We start from the raw sequence: 17,158 nt of genomic DNA, 5'->3' as shown, positions 1-17,158 counted from the left end.
GGCTTTCCAAACACTTCTTTAGGCATCGGGCTTCCTGAGCATGATGGAGCAGAAGAATGCCATTAGCCCTGTTTTACAGAGGAGTTGAATGATTTGCTCAGAGTAAAATTAAGGGCTTAACCTGGATGTCTGGACTGTCTCTCCATCAGTCATTCCAGAGGCTTGTTAACTGCTGGCATTTTCCTCTCAGCTGCTCTCAGATTACATGTCAGTCAGGATGTTCTGCTACCAGTGGGTCTCCCTCTGTCCAGGTATGCAGACACTGATGAAGACAGCAGAGGTTAGATTATACAGTCCTTCTCAAGCGACCTCTGGTATTGAATTTATAGCCACAGCAAAGCAGGGAAAGGGTCAGCATCCAAAGGTAGAAATTATTCTGCTTTCCCCTGTGCTGGTTTTGGCTTTAGGTTTTTGAAACCACACCATCCCCCTAGACTGACTGCTAGAAGTAAATTGTCATGACTCTGTGAATCACCTTCAGCCAACTGGATGGAGGTTATGAGCTTGTATGTTTGCCACACGGGCACTCAGAAACACCCTGCAGCTTTCCATGTCTCCCTCCTACACCTTACTGTGTTTTGAAACAGTGAGGCAAATGCCAGAAAGCCAAAATAAGTACTGGCTTTCAGGACAGTGAAAGAAAACATGATGTTCTGGGGATGATTCCAGGCTGGGACAAGGTGGCTCACTGCTCTCCAGCTGTGAGATGTGGCAATACTGTGCCAGAAGCTGGGGGCAATGGTTGAGTTTGGCAGCACACTTTACCATTAACCAGCAGAATAAACTGATGACTAGTGTTAATTCTTAGTTCCAGTAAAGTCTTCAGAAATAACCCTGTTTCTCCCATGTTCTCTGGCTCCAGCCTGCCTTCCCTTTCAGAACAACTCTGCCCAAACTGTTCCAGATAACTTTTCTGTCCTTCACAAAAATCTCTTTAGAGTGGCTAAATGCAAGCAAAGGACTTGCCTCTGTTTGCCTAGCTTCAAAATTAAGTTGCCGTGTTTTCCCAGGGGGTGAGTGGCTTTGCTAGTGATAATCCGTAAAGTGAACCCTGGCTGGAAGCTACAAAGAACTGAGCCTTCTCACCTTGTGTGTGCAGGATAGATTGAGGTACGTGTAAACAATTGGGTGCCAAGGAGAGAGAGCAAAACACCAAACTACGCAGGCGAATGCAATTTACAATGAGCAGAAACAACTGATCTGTCTAGCCCGGAGATAAAAAAGAATTACAAATTGAATAATGCTTAACTGAGTCTCATGGATCTGGGGAGAAATAGCAATACCATATTCTCGAGGCACACAACTGCTAATCAGACTGCTGTACTCTTCATCTCATCCAAAATAGATGTGCTTGACACCCATAAAAAGCACTGTTGTGCAACAGAATTTGAACAAGCAAGCATGATGTTGTGAATGTTTTACTGCATTATCTGGTAAGGTGGCAGGGGCAAAGGTGCCTGTCCTTGCCCTGTACTGTCCCACGCACTATCCAAAGACAAGGACTGGTATCCCTTTCTACCATTTAGTGCTTCTATCTGCAGACTCTCCACCTGGCACTGTCTTTCTCTTAACCTACTCCACCCCCATGGGCTTGTCTCCAATTTTCCAAAGCACGCAGTGCCCAATTGGCACCCACGTGGTGAAGTCTGGAGGGAACTGTGGGTGGTGTGAGCCACAGCCAAGCATGGTGGTTGGTGTATGTGTGGTGTGCTGCACAGCCTTTCCTGGCAGTCTTCTGTCAGTGATGAACACGGTATAGCTGGGCTTGTTGTGGCTTGTTACTACCTCACCTAGAGAATAACGCCTAGCTTTGTTTTCTTTTGTAATCTAAGGAGAGAAAAAAAAAAAATCCGTGTGCCTATATGCAAATTTCCAGTTGTGTGATCTTCATTGCAATCCTCCTTTTTCCCCATCTGGAGAGAAAATCACGTTATTCAGCACACTGAGCATATGTGTATGTGGAGGCCAGGGGCAAACCCTGATGAAAGATAACGAGGCTGTGATCTGCCTCACATCCCTGAGGACAGAAATCCAGGAGAGTACTATCTAAAATGCCTCAAAAGTAGACTTGTTATCTTTTCTCCAAATAATTATTAAAGATAACCCCAGCACTGGTGGGTCTGCTCCCACCTCCTGTTAGAGTTCAGTCCTATATAGTCAATGTCCTGGAGCACTATAGCACAAGCCACAAAAACCCTGTCCAGCCCTGCAGCCTGTCTGGGATAGATAATAGCAGGAGAAAAGAAGTGCTTGAGTCCTAAGCTTTACTACAAATGCTACTAAAGGGCCTCTTAGGCTCTTCCCCAAGGACCCCTGGAGATAATAAATCACCTCTGTGGTTCGACAGCCTTCATTCCTCCTTCCCCAAAGCAGTGCCTCTCTGGGTGATATAGAAAGGAGGGAGGTGTGATCAGGTGCACAGAGAGGCAAGGCAAAACATAGGGGCCAAAGGGAAGGCTTTTTTGTCTTCTGCCCCCTCCTTTCTTTCAATTAAGGGACAAGGCAGCCCTACAGCAGTTCTTACACAGAACCTGACAGTCACCTCTGCTTACCTCCTCCCAGACAGGGGTCTCAGAGCCCTCCAGCAGCCCCAATGGTGTTCCCTGCCCTCTCCAGCTGTGCAGAGCAAGGCTGCTCACTCAAAGCTCCAGAAGGAAAACTAGGGAGGAAATTGTGGAATTCGTCTCTGGTGACCAGCTATGCCATGGGAGGTTTAGGCTATATACCAGGAAAAGGTTCTTCACCCAGAGGGTGGTTGGCACTGGAATAGGCTCCCAAGGGAAGTGGTCGCAGCACGAAGTCTGCCAGAGTTCAAGACGCATTTGGACAACACTCTCAGGCACGTGGTGTACAGGGCCAGGAGCTGGACTGAATGATCTTGCCCTTCCAACACAGGATATTCTATGATTCTATGAAATATCTGTCCTGCTGCCTTCACTGTGTCTTCCTCTTGGACAGAAAACATTCATCTCCTTCTGACAGCATTAAATCATCTTGAAAATAAGGTGCTAACTGAAATGGAGCCTTGTCTCTGCCCCTTTGCAGTGAGGGGAGAGAGAAAAAAGAACAAGTGCCATGAATGCCTGAGTGCTTTGGGATGAAAATACACAGTTCAAAAATCAGAGCAGTATTAAGCGTGACAAAAATAGCCCATCATTTGGATCCTATGATGATACTGGATGTGCATTTACCACTGTTTGAGTCAGAGAGATCTCATTTCTTTCTGAAAGCTGTTGCTCTCATCCTTGGCCATAAAGCCATATAAATAACATATGGTACAAACAGCATCACTGACACATGTCAAAGTTTTGAAATACCTACAGGCTAACTACTAAAACCAAGCCACCTGTCCGGTGACTTCCACTTCAATTGTTTCACTTCATCATCCCTATATTATGATGTTTATGGAACACCCTAAATCTATGTAGTCAGAGACATTCCATCTGCCCTGAAGAAATTACCTTCTAAAGAAGAATGAACACAAGGCAAAACCACTCAAGAGGTAGCTTATCTAAGCCTCAGCAGTTGCTTGGAGAAGGAGGAATGAGGAAAATATTTCCAGAGCGCCTTTTGCTTTGTGGTTAGCTGTATGAACATTGGAGAAGGATGGTGACATACATTATAGAATCCTAGAATTATTAAGGCTGGAAAAGACCTCCAAGTTCATCAAGTTCAATCATATATATTGTGGTTAGCAAAACAGCTTGGGCCTGTCCTACACAAAAGAATTTCTGAGTGTTCTCTGAACAGCCTGGATACTTGTCAACCTAATTACATGACCATTGCTGCTTAATTGAGACTCCATTAACTCTTTTTTCTACAGGTTAGTAGTCTGCCTACTAATTTCCTGTTGCAATGGAGCCCTTCCTACTGCAGGGCCCAAAGATCCTTCCAGGCTGTGGTTCTCCAAGTTTTTTTTTTGTTTGTAGAACTTCAGCCATTCCGGCTCATTCCTCCCAGTGTTCCTCCCTGGGAACTTGTCCCACTTTGTACAAGGCTTTAAGGAAGCCAGCTTTCACCGGCTTCTTTAGTCACATCAGCACTGGCAGAGGGTTTTTTGGGTGTTCCCTCGCACCCATGAATGGTGAGCTGCTAGTTAGTGAGCAAACAGACTCCTCTCAGAAAACAGTGAACAGGAGGAGGAACGCAATCCCACCCAAAGGCTGGCAGGGATCCCGCTGGAATTCAGAGCCAGAGAGCCCTGGACTCACTCTTCCTTGTGCCCTTCTTGCTGCTCCTACCCCAGGCCTGCAGCAGAGCTGCACCTCGTGAAACTGCACCATAAAGCCCTTCATTACATAAATATCAACAAGCAATATGAGATGGAGATAAGATGGCACAGTTAAAGAATTTCCTATGGAATCAGGACTTCCACTGCTACATCAAGCTTTCCCACTGACCTCAGGTAAGGTACTGACCTCACTCTAACTTTCAAAATTAGGATATTTGGAGAATTAAATAATCTTCAACAAACCATTTAGACATCTGTAGGGAGAAGGCTCTGAGGGAGTGGGACTCCCACATTAGTTAAATTATAATTATCAGTTAAAATTTATTATAATTTCAATTATATTTATATATTATAGATATGCCATTATATTATTTATAGCTTTATTGTAATTCATATTACTATAATCAAATTTATCATGCTTATATTATAATTTATTAAAAGACTGAGTTATATAACCCTTATATCTGTAAGATTCTGGCTAGAAATACTCACAGAAATGTTTCTGGAGTATGTTGAAATTTGACTGAACAGAATACTATTGAACAAGCTGTGAGAAGCAAATGACGGCTGTACTGCCAAAGATGTGTTGTGGCTGATTTATTAATAATGTTCACTTCTTGTTCTTTTAGGCAATCAAGAGACTCCTCAAAGTCTAGGAACTTGCTTTTTCACAGGACTGCTCTGAAAATTCAGATCTGCAATGCATACATCTGCAACAACCTCATTTGCTGTCACATCACACTGGAGTCAGTGAAGCATCATAGGATGCCAGTGTTTAGGTATTTACATAGAATTTTCAGAGACTCATAGAATGGTTCGGGTTGGAAGGGACCTAAAGTTTGTCTAGTTCCAACCCACCTGACATGGACAGAAACACCTTCCACTGGACCAGGCTACTCAGAGCTCCATCATCCAGCCTGGCCTTGCACAGCTCCAGGGATGAGGCATCCACAGCTTCTCTGGGCAATCTGAGCCAGTGCCTCACCATGCTCACAGTGAAGAATTTTTTCCCAGTATCTAATCTAAACCTGCTCTCTTTTAGTTTGAATCCATTCCCCCTTGTCCTGTCACTACAGGCCCTTGTAAAAAAGGCCTCTCCATAGGGACTGTGTTTCTTCCCTCTCTTCTGCTTGGAAGGGCTTTATCTGTTAAGTGCACAGCACATTTGGCAGATCACCTCCGACACAAACTCTCAGAGTTGATTCAGTGCATGGATGAAGATCTCACTGCTGTTTTACCTACAGTCCTTTGGTGAAGGGCACAAAACCAGCCTGTGCTGATCCTCACGGGATTCATGTCCATGTCTCCTGTCTCTGAACAAGGCACAATTTGCACAAGGTCAGACTGTATATTTGCCTTGGATCTGGAAGGGATGCAGGAGCACTCCATTCTCATTTCCTCTTGCTGAGCTTTCCCATTGTGTAGACCATAAAAATAAAGAACAATAATAATAATATGAATAAGGCTGGAGAGAAGGCAAGAGCAGACATCATCATTAGTGTCCCAATAGGAGGGTGGGATGCTCTAAGTCTTCACAAGCAGGGAGGGAACCTGAATTTGAACACCTCAAAGCCCACAGGAACAGCCAACAATGAGGCTGTTACATAAAGCACTGATACCATTTCTGAAGAAAAGGATGACTACCTCGTTTATTTTTCCAGTACAGCACTCTGCCCCTTCTTTTTTTCCAGGGTTAAGGCTGTAAGTCTAGTAGCACTAAACCATATAAAATATTGACAATATTTTTTCTCTTTTACCATTTTTCTCCAGTTTACAGGAAGATCCTGCACGGCTTCTGCCGTGGAATAACTTCCAGCACTTCACACACACCATGTCTGATTTTTTATTTAGGACTGTGAACAAAGTTAGGCAATCATCCCCACAAAAATTAGCCTCTGGATTCTTGATTGTGAGTCCTAGGTGTCCTGCCCCTATTCCCCTCAAGAACTAAAAAGTAACAAAGAGGTACATACACCATCTGCTCCCAGCAGCTTCAGTCCAGCTTCCAGTGTTACCTCTTTGCACTTCAAACTGGGTGAGAAAACAGACACTTCTCTCTTCTTTAAGTATAGAAAGAGCTACCCTTGAGCTCAATAGGTCCTTTAAGGCTGCAGAAAACCTGGGCAACAGAAGGTGTGATGCAAATTGAACAGCAGTGTCAGAAATACTCAATGGTTTACCACGTGTGAATAAAGGCAACCAGCCAGGCTTGTCTTTGAAAGATGGGGAGAGCTTCATCCTGTGCTTGCTCTGCCTACCTCTCGAGCCATGACAGTGTGCTCATGCAGGAACCCTCCAGTTCTCCGTGCTCAGCACAGTGAGTAAGAGGTATTTCACAATTAATGCGGAGCTGATGCAAGCAAAGTGATGTTACACAGCACTGACATCCAAATTCAGTACAGTAATAGATAAAAGTGTGTAATTAGAAAAGACATCTGAAACTCATCCTTTTTTTCAGGTGAGGGTAAAGATGATTGTTTCTTTAGAGAAAACAGCATGAAATTAACAACAAACAGAACAATTAACTTGTGTGCATTTCCAGAGGTGTCAGTATTGAAACTAAGAAAATTTTTCGAGGTTGGTATTTTATTGCAGCCGTGTTTTTGCATTGTCTACACATTAAGTCTCCATCCCCTTATCAAGCACAGAAGTGTCACATTTGGTCTTTCCATTTCAGATACACATGTCTATACACAACCCCTGCCTACAGCATTTAAATCAATAACGTGTCTTCCCGAGGGAACTTTTTTTTTCATCTTTCGAGTTCAAATCTAGGGCTTTCTAGTCCTGACCGAGGCTTGCTTCTAATCGGATAATGTCTGGGTGATGTGTTTTGATAAATTTATTTGTAGCCTTCTGTTCAGTGCCTTGCAGAGACCTCCCCATCGCTCACCTAGGACACTGAGTAGGGCTTGGGTGGGAAGCACATATTTTATTTAAGGAAAACAACACCAAAAAAGAAGAATTATAGGTAATATTTACCATTTAAACAATATTTAGTATGTTCATAAATACCAGCCAAATAAGCTTTAATGTAAGCGGCTGGAGATACTAATTATCAGAGGGAGGCAAGTTTGGCACTAACAGCTTGGCAGTAATATTCACCAAGAGATTTTGTAGGGTTAAAACCCTATACACACTTACAGCAGACCACTTATCCAGTTTGCTTCTTCACAAATCCACAACACCTACTTAGATATAGGTCCTTCCATGTGGATTTAAGTGCTCAGTTCAAGCCACTAGTAAGCTAAAAGGCTGACCAAAGCAAGCAACCAACAATGCTGAAATTAAAGCTCGGGGCTGTGTGTGTTGGTCACTCCTGGAGGTTACGCTACACCTCTAGAGAATTATGAATCCTGTTTGGTTGAGGAAGAAACGAATGATTTAATCTCCAAACCTCATCCAAATGTACTTCTGCACTGATGCAGCCATGTGGCAAATGCACCATAAAGAATGCATTGTTGTTTTTCAGACAGGAAAGTTGCTGACAGAGGCAGGCGCTGACCGGAGCATCCAGACGGGCACAGCGCCGGCTGTGACTCTGCGCCCTTTGCAGCCTCTGCGAGACGGGAACGACCTGTAGGAGACCACGCGATGCTTTTACTTCCAATGTATATTACAAGCGTTTCCCAACATCACGAACAGTTCCCAACGCATCAGCCCCGGGTTTAAGCCGATGCTTTGAAAAACCCACACAGGCACCCCACCAACAAAGGTTTCCCCGACGCGGAAATGGGAGTTGCTCCCGTCTCTTGGCATCTCCCTGGAGTCTGCCGGGCGCGGCACTCCTGTCCATCTCCTCGTGCACACACAGAGGGACCGGCGAGACCGCCCGAGCAGCGACAGCCGCCGTTCCCCGGGCCCCCCTAACGCGCGGGGTGCGGCCGCTGCCCGCCCTGTCCTTCCCCGCCGCGGGACCACCCTCCCCCGCCCCGCCAGCCGGGACCGCGGGGAGACACCGCCACCTCTGACTGTCCCCGCCACCGGGGCGGTCCCCGCTCGCCGCCGGAGCCGCCGCCCGGGGGGAGCCGTCCCCCCGCCGGAGCCGCCGCCGCCGCCCCGCTCGCAGCACACGCTCCTCACGCCTCGCCCCCGCCGCCCCCGCCCGCCGCCGCCGCCGCCGCACGGACCTCACGGGCCTCACGTCCCCCTGCAGCCGCCGCGCGCGCCGCGCCGGGCCCGCCCCGCATTGGCCGGAGCCCCGCCCGGGCCCGCCTCCCATTGGCTGGGGCGCGGGGCGCACGGGCTCGGCCAATGGGAGCGCGGCGGGGGCGGGGCGCGGGCCGGGCCGGGCTGGGGGCGGTGGCGGTGGCGGGGTAAGCAGGCACGCGGGCCCGGGTGGCTCGCGGGGAGCGCAGCGGGGCGAAGCCGAGCTGGGACCGGGAGAGGCGGTGGCTGTGGGGCTGTGCCGGGCCGGGCCGCGGTATGGGAAGCGGTCGCGGCGGCGGAAGGGAGAGGGGGCGGAAGGGAGGAGGAGGAGGTGGCGGCGGAGCGGTATGGGGCAGCGGAGCACCCGGTAGTGCCGCTGCCCATGCCCCTGGCTCCGCGAGCTCCTCCGCTGCGATGCGGCGCAGCGGTGCGGGAAGGGATGCGGGTGATGGCGGCGGCGCTGCAGCGGGCAGGGCGCCGGTGCCCGGTGCGGGCCCTCGGGCCGGGGGTCGCTCCGCAGCGGCGGCGGCGCCGTCCCCCGGCGGGGGGGACGTGTGCGGGGTCCGGCGGGCGATGGCGGCGGTGGGGCTGCGCCCGGGCAGGGGGCTCCCGGTGCTGCGGCCTTCCCTCCCCGTGCCCTTGGCCGCCGCGGCGTGTCGGCCCGGGGTGAGAGCCGGGCCGCCGGGTCCCGCCTCCTGGCCCGCGGGTAGCGCTGCACTCGGGACGGCGGCGCTGCTCGCTCGGGCAGGTGAGCGGCGAGCGCAGCCCGAAGGTGCTCGGGGCAAAGGGTGGAATTCCGCTCCGTAGGGAATGCACCTTGCAAGGACACGACAGGAGGAAGCGCAGAGCCTGGTGCCGTGCTGCTTTCCAGGCTGTTCCGGGTTAGAGCCGCGCTGTTCTCTGTCCCGCTCCCGCTCGCTGCTGGGGCCGATCCGCGCGTCTGGTTGCAGAGGGATGTAAAATCAAGCTTTTGGCTGTTTTAAGCTTTGCTTGTGGCTGAAGCGTGGGGCAAAGAAAACCTGTGAGACTTCTGCTTGAGGTTGGGTATGTGAGGAAATAATCTTACTTTTTACAGGCTTGTAGATTCTTAAAGTCAACAGGAATTGATGGGATACTTAAGTTTTAAACAGACACTGAAGAAACTACCTGTAAATAACTAAAAAAACCCAAAAGTTTGACTTGTATAGTGTTGTTTTCATGGTTGCTGACTATTCTGATTTCTGCAGGACTGTATCTTAAGTATTAACACTATTTCTGATAGCCCAACACGGTCTCATTCCACCAAGCAGAGATGTAGTTGCGGAGCTTCTCCGTATTTCCCCCGTGCAATGAAAATCCAATCTTTGTGGTCAGTGTTATGAAAAATAAAGAAGTTAGAAAGCAACTTGCAATAAAAATTAAGCAGATTTTTTAATTATTTGTTTTTTAGGCAAAGAAAAATGTGAAAGCTTTTCTTTCAATAACTCAGTGTTGTTTTCCTAAAAAGAATTAACCTAGCAGTTTCTGACCTTTTTTTCTGAGTTGCTTGTCTTTAAATGGGGTGTATTCACTGAGCATACGCAAAATAATTCTTAGCACTCAGTGCAGAAGGATAGTGGCCAAAGTTAATTGTTGCTCAGTAAAAGACTTCAGGAGGGATTAAGAAATTCTTCCGTGTTACAGGCTGGATGCAGATTGATGTTTAACAGAATATTGGTGGATTTGTATTTCTCTGCCATGCAATCAGAACTTTCATACGTTATCAGAAGGAGTTTAGCTGCAGTTTAGGTGAACTGCAGCCAGAGCCAGCAAGAACCTGCTTGCTCTTAGACCAGGCGACTTATTTTTGTATTTTGTAAGTGTTTTTTCGTTGCTCTTAGTTAGCAATGACCTTGGTCACCTTGAATGAGATACGCTTAGAATAAACAGTATTATGTTGTCCAGTCTCACTCAGGATGAGATAAAAAATGACTGCTGGGCTTTGACAGGGTCTCCCTTTTAATAATCGTGTGATCAGTAGAAGAAAAGGCCAGATGTGGAGAATTCCTTCACACGTTTACCATCTGAGTGTTGATCACCTTGTTTCACTGCTGTCGAGGAGAATTCTGTGCTGTGCAATGCTGCTCTGGTTAATTCATTTGTGATAGTTAACACAAGTTAATAATAGCTCATTGCATCCATGCAGCAAGAACAGAACTTTTTTTGGCTTCTGGTCCTCCAGTAGTCCTTTTACAGGCAAATGGTGGTTTGTTGTTTCATACCCTGTTTGTCAGCCTTTATTATTTTTCTGGAAACTGAGAGAGACAAGAGACAGCAGCTGAATTCCAGCTTCTTAATTTTTAATGTTAAACTGATTACTTACAGAGGTTTTTGTAGGTAAGGATTGGTTTTCCTCCCTGTGTGTTTTTTCTTTATTTTTTAACAAGGATGCTAGAGATTACCTGTTTCTTGTGGTCTTTTATCTTGTGTGTCAGTGGGTGTGGTATAAATTGATTGATCCGTGTGGCCTTGCCAAATTGATCTCAGGACTTGGCTTGATGCACAAACAAGTATTTCTCTTTTACCTTTAATTTCTCTATACTAATGGGGATGAACAGTTCAGCTTATGATGGAGATAGTGATCCTGAAGCAGTATTTAGGAACCATATCTCCTGTTTGTATATAGTTCTGGTTCTGTTGATCTACAACTGCTAAGGAAAGAATTTTGGAAGAAGAGGCTTTTTAGCTTATGGAACTGTATATTCTGGAATGGAGCATCTCTAGGAGAAGAGTAACTTCTCTTGTGGTTTGTTTTATAAAAGTATTTCAAGTGCTGCCTGAGCTCCAAGTACCGGCTTTCCTGTAGGACCTGAAGAAGAAAATAAGTTGTTTGCCTATGGAGCTAAAATGCAAGCTGATAGTAAAGCACAGTATTTTGAGGACGTGGGTTCAATCACTATCTGCTTTCCCACTCAGCAGTGGAAGTTCATTTTATAGGCATATGTCTATCTATATAGAAAATTTTTTGTCTTTAGCTTTTCAGTTTTTTAGAGACCACTTATTTTGCTCCCCTCCCTTACCTCTCCCTCCTTACAGAAGATGGCAAAATTAAACCAGTCTAAGTTGGTGACAAAGACCAAGAAACAATAGGATGCATGTTTTGCCCTTTCTTTGCACAGTTGTGATTCTGCACTTTATTTTAATGGCTTTTGTGTTTTGTCAGTCATAGAGGTATGGAGCTAAATGAAGCTATTCAGTATCTGAAATGTTCTATGTGCTTGATGCAGCATAGAAAAATGATCTCACTTGCTCTGAAAAACTTAACTGTCAATGTGTGGAGCTGCCTTTTAGAAACTTACAAGTTCATATTTCTGCTTAAACAAGTCTGCATGGATATACAGAATTAAAAAAAAAATTTTTTTCAGGAAATTGCATAAGGCTATGTCTTTTTCTTAAAACCTGTGAAGATTCTGTATGTAGAGACACTGGGAAAGATGGTTTGCTTGTGGTCTGTATGGTCCTAGAGCTGTTTTGTGCTGTGGAAGCGATAGCTTCCATTTACAGAGGTCCCTTACTGTGTTTGTTTTGCCTCTGCACTTAGTCCTGGTTTTCTGTGTAGATCTTTGTGGCCTGTTTAATTGTTGTTCATGCCTCCTTTTTAACCAATTGCATGTCTTGTTTTTTTTCTGGATGTGCTGAACAAATGTGCTATGAAAGGGCTTGAGGTAGCGTTCTGAAATGTCACAGCTCTCCCGTTGTCTGAATTGTGCCACTTGAGAGTATTAATTCCTCATAATGGTCAAAGTGCTTGTCAAGAGAGTAGTCAGGACTAGGGAAGAGATGGAAGGGAGAAGGACTGGGCAGTAAGCTGCAAGTGGATTGAGTGTTTCCTTTGGAGAACTCTTCTGAAATTGGTAAGCCTACAATTTTACATTGCATAGCAAAGCTTTGTGGAGCATGGCCATAGAGAATTCACTCTGGGGAAAAAAGTACCTATATAAGTTGCAAAAAACTTTGAATTTTCCAGTTTGGAAAGGCAGAACGTTTATGTTATGCAGAATGTGATTTCAAAATGCTCTCCATAGAGAGCATCAATAGTTGCAGATTACAGATTCAGTATCAGGTATGAGATCCTGCAGGTTGGGTTTAGTTCTAAGAAATAGAGAGCTCGTTGCTCTTACTTCCCATAGTGTCAAAAGTACCTATGTGTGGTAAGTAGGAGCTGACAGAAATAACTTGTGACGGAGCTGTAATGCAGGAGCTGTAGATTCTGATAGACCATGTTGCCTTTCAGCACAGAGATCAATTTATGTCTTCTTGAAATAGTCTTTTTTTGCCTGTGGTCCTCTTCTTGCATCCTATTTTTCTACTTCTTACAGGGAGGTTTTGGCACAGCCAGGAAAAAAGAAAGCTCCCATAGCTAGGGTGCTGGTATGTTCGGGGGCTATGAATAGACTAGGATGTGTTCTAAGTTGCTAAATTGGAACTTAACTCTGGCTTCCAGGGCAAGGTTGGAAGCCATGGATCTATACAGACATGAACGCCTGCAGGATCAGGAGTGGGAGGCTGTGGTGTTTGAGCTGCTGCCCATGGGGGTGACAGAAAGGGTCATGCTCACTGTGTGAGTGTAGGGGGTGTGTATGCCACCTGGAGACCTGCGAGGGTACCACTTCCTGACTTCATGGTGTAGTGGCATGGGACAGAGTGTGCAGAGGTCTGTCCTGGTGTACACGAAGGAGAATTAGCAAAATATCTTACACCTGGGGCAGACAGATGTACAGCACAGTTACAGGGTGTGTCTAGTTTTCCAGAAGCTTGCAATTAGAAACCACTGCTAGTGTGGCATTTAATCATTAGAGATGACTGTTAACAAATATACCATTAAGGTTATCAGCAAACCAGCTCTAAATCCTTGTGTCTTTTTACTCTGTAGGGGTGGGTAGAGGATATGTAGGGATAGGCAGTGTACCCTGGAGAGCACTGTGATTTTGTTCCCAACCCCATCCCTGACATGTGGTGTAACTTTAGGTAGATTGCTTGCTCTCCTCCCTCTAGAGTAGAGAACTGTGATATCACTCCCCGTTCCTGAGCTTTTTGAGGTCTGTGAGTGAAATGATGTGTGTTTAAATGGAAGAGGAAGAGGTGCTGTTTTTCTCAAGAATTTTGCTGTAATTAATGGTGTATTTGAGTCTAAAGGAATTTGCACTTGTTTGTGAGGCGTAGTGCTTTATCAGTTTCCAATTCCCAAATTGGAGTCTGTGCTTTCAGAAGGTAAAGACTTCCAATAAAAGCAATTGGAAAATAACTTTGTATGCCAAAAAAAAAATGGCTACAAATGGATAACCTTCCTGATTTATACTTTATATTTTAGTTCAGAGTATGAGACCAGTGAGGAGTTCTGTTGTTTCCTGTGCAGAGTTTGACACTGCGGAGCTGTGCATCAGGCAGGGACTGGCTCCCCGTGCTTCAGAGGAGACTGACCTTTGGTGGTCTCTTCTGCTCTAACTGGTCAAGTGACTGTGAGAGGATAGAGCTGCCCCACAGACCTGGGGGGGAGGCATTTGTACTGTTCAGTTTTTGTTTGAAGCACGGTGTTTGTGCTTCAGGGCAGAGCTTTAGTGTAACGTTTTTACAAATACTGCTGGGTGGAGTTGTTCCATATGGATGTGGGGGATTTGTGTTTCAAAGTGATGCTGTATGTTAATACTGACAGAGGAACTAGTGAACTGTGCTTTTGTGTAAACTTGCCATAAACCCAAATAAAGGTGTAGATTCAGCTTGTAGTAGTTCTGTTTCTTAAGTATATGCTTCAGATATTGCATCTGCCATAATCTTGTATTAATCTTGAGGTCATGTTCCATTTTAATTTTAATAGACTGTTGTCCTTGGTGTTGGATGAACTGTCTACATGCATGAGAAGTAACTTTAATCATAGAATATATCAGAATTATTTGTGTGAGTAAAATCACACTTGTGCCTGCAGCTTTTGAGCTATGTAGAGAGTGCAGTGCAATGCACTTCTAAGCACTGCCCACTGCATAAACAAAAAAAATCCCCTTTTTTCTTGTCCTCTTATTCTTTCTCCCTTGCCTCTTGGTAACATAAATAATACAAAGATTGCATGTTGGGTAGAAATACAACTCCAGATTGAAATATTGTCCCAATGGTCCAAACCTTTTTGCCCTGCAAATGAGGTAGAGGGAACTTGGGTAGAGGGAACTTTTTTGGTCCAGCAGCTGCAAATACAGGATGATCTCAGGGAAAACTGAGTGAGTGGCAGCCTTAAAATCCCAGCAACTGAGTTGGACCTACCTCGGTGTAATGGGAAATGTGCACCCAGGGCAGAATCTTATTAGTGTATTGTGTCAAGGCGTATCAGAAGTGACCTGTAATGAGGCCTGTAATGCGCTCTCTCACTGGGGTCTTAATTGTGGGTGAATTATTTCTAGATCTGCAGCCAGGGAAGAAAGATACTCTGTTAATTCCAGGCATGTGGGCTGTGCATGCTTTTGCATGTCCCCAGACATTGTCCAGAGAGAAGGAAACAGAGCTGTTTGTCCAGAGCATTCACTCTGCCTGCATGTATCTGTGCCTAAAATAAAGCAGACTGTGCTTACTTTTAAAGTGTCCAGGCATTCTTTTCACTCTTATGTTGTGTGTCAGGCCATTTATGGGGAAAATTGGGTTTTGAACTAGCTGTCATTTGCCAAAAATGACCACTAAGCCTTCTGAATTTTGTTGGAAGGATGGATTTGTCTGCCAAGCAGCCCACTTCTGTCAGTGTGTGTACTGCTATTGTAGCGATTAGAGAGCAAAGCAGTTCCGTCTGCCCTTCAAAGATGTTTGTTTTAAATGGCATTGGAAAACTACTTTGGGCAAGGGTGGTTTTAAAGCAGCTTTCCGAGACTTGATGAATTCAGTTGAAGGAGGCTGGAGTGCAGGCCGTGGGCCAGGACTCAAATATAGGGATCCTTGGTTCTGTTGTAGGTCAGATCTGTAATTTCTTTTGGAGCTACAGTGTGTAGGAGTTGTGGGAAGGGGGAAGAATGAAGGATAAGCAAGGTAGGTTTTCAGTTCAATTTAAAGGATGATGGCAACTTCCTCCTTTTAAAATACAGGTTTTGTGCCCTGCGTGGTTAAAATTTGAGTCAGATGCAACCCAAGGAATCCAGCTAATGAAAATACGTCTAGGCAGGGACCTGGAAATCTGCTATCAAAGGAACCGGTGGGGAGATGCGTGATGGAACTGAAAAAGACCATGAGTGAAAGGATCACATGAAAGGGTTGATATGGCAACACACATAAAAAGAAATGGAAAAAAAATCTGTGGAAGAACAGTAACAGAGCAGCTTAATGAATAATACTTATTTTTAACTTAGTCTACTGTTGGTTTATGGCCATGAAACAATGTGCTGAGTACCTTGTCTTCTGTATCTTGTTTGTGATGCGTGTTACTTTTATTTAGGTGTATTTGTTGCCACACTTGGTCTGATGGTGTGCTTATAACACTGATGCCAAGGTTATAGTCCTTGTTTAGATACAACTAAGATTACAGTGATTGAATAAAGGATTACAGCAGGGGGGAGGTGTAGAGGCTGTTTCTTCTTCGTGAAGTGTGAAATTTAATAATCTGCCTTACTACCTGCCCAGCCTAAGATGATTAATTTTTAATTTATTTAAAATAAAAGTTGAAGATAAAGAAAGCAGCTAAAACTTCTACAGACCTGAAGGAGAAATAATTCAGGGTAGAACTGCTGGGGTTTTGTTTCATTGGTTTTTGTGGTTTTGTTTGTTTATTTGTTGTTTTTGTTTGTTTTCGGTGGTTTTGTTTGTTTTAAGTACTCAACAGTAGGTGAGCTACAGGTTCTCTATGTAGGAGCACTTTAGCACATAGAAAAGAAAAGAATGGAGGAATGTGTTTTTAAAGCAGGACAAAGATATGATTTCATCTATTGCCTGTTGTGTAGCTTTCTCTTTCTGTTGTTGGCCTCTGATATGCTGAGTGTTTTGTTACACTTTCTTGAACCTTCAGTTTGGTAATCTGGCATGTTGAAGAAGAGAAAGAATACACTGCAGTTATAGAGGATGGTGGCTTGTGGTGCAGATGGTTGTTGCACATAGGAGCATCCCAGGCATTGATTTAGTTTTGCTGTTGCAACAGGGCTCTAAATCAAGTGCAATGTCAGGAGATGGTTTAGCTGCCGGTGTGGTTTGTAACCTGTACAAGCCCATCCGTCTGCCGTTTGGAGCATGCCCTGTGTCTGAGGATGCCTTGGCTCGAGCCTGCTCGCATTAGAAGGTGTGGGTGTTTTCCAGAGGTTCATTCAGCTGTGAGAAGCTTACTAAACCAAAACTGTTGACCCTACCTATTTTTGTAAAATGGCTCACGATGAACACTTGTCAACCCTCTTCAGTCCTGGTTAGGGGCACTCTGGCAGCTTGCGTAGAGACAGCTGACTTGTCTGTGCTCCCTGGCCCCAGTGACCTACTTTGCTGGCACCGGATAATGAATGCTCAGGGACCAAGTCAAATGTGTTACAGACTTTGTACACTTGCACTAATTCTGTTTAAAGTCACTCACTAAATCTGTTTCTGATAGAACTTGCTTACACTGTTTATTTATTGACTTAGTAGGGGTATGAATAGAACTTGCCCCGAGGGGGGGAAAAATCCTTTTCCTGCTGTCTGCACTGGGTATTAAAACGAGTGTAGTGTTGGGATAGTATCAGCCTTCTTGAAAGTGTGTGCTTCTTCTTTCTCAGTTTTTGTGTCTCTTGGCCTTGCTTGTGCTTATTGCTTTTTCGTTGAAGAAAAAAAGTA

At 45.3% G+C, this 17,158-nt stretch overlaps 1 protein-coding gene and 1 long non-coding RNA gene across 4 annotated transcripts in view; one reads left to right on the top strand and one right to left on the bottom strand.

The window, feature by feature from the left end:
* Positions 1-4,742: 4,742 nt before the first annotated feature.
* On the bottom strand, positions 4,743-8,126 carry LOC114073565. Its single transcript, XR_003574352.1, has 3 exons — positions 7,939-8,126; positions 7,737-7,808; positions 4,743-4,941 (listed from the first exon to the last, which is right to left on the bottom strand). It is a non-coding gene; the product is annotated as an uncharacterized LOC114073565 (long non-coding RNA).
* A 438-nt stretch (positions 8,127-8,564) lies between these two features.
* The window catches only part of COQ8A (coenzyme Q8A), a 43,795-nt gene continuing 35,201 nt past the window's right edge, over positions 8,565-17,158 (top strand). The window contains exon 1 of one of the 3 annotated variants that reach the window (XM_027911256.1): positions 8,565-8,646. The gene's annotated coding sequence lies outside the window, so the exon portion shown is untranslated. Of the gene's footprint in view, positions 8,655-9,079; positions 9,129-17,158 lie in introns of those variants that run through there. The other 2 variants (XM_027911263.1, XM_027911278.1) reach the window with 2 other exon arrangements.

The sequence above is a fragment of the Empidonax traillii genome, unplaced genomic scaffold, assembly GCF_003031625.1.
Source record: "Empidonax traillii isolate 1590-97213 ecotype Southwest subspecies unplaced genomic scaffold, ASM303162v1 scaffold31:size1920502, whole genome shotgun sequence".
NCBI classification, from domain to species: domain Eukaryota; kingdom Metazoa; phylum Chordata; class Aves; order Passeriformes; family Tyrannidae; genus Empidonax; species Empidonax traillii.
Note: the sequence above shows the minus strand (reverse complement) of the source record. Positions and strands in the feature narration are given on the sequence as shown.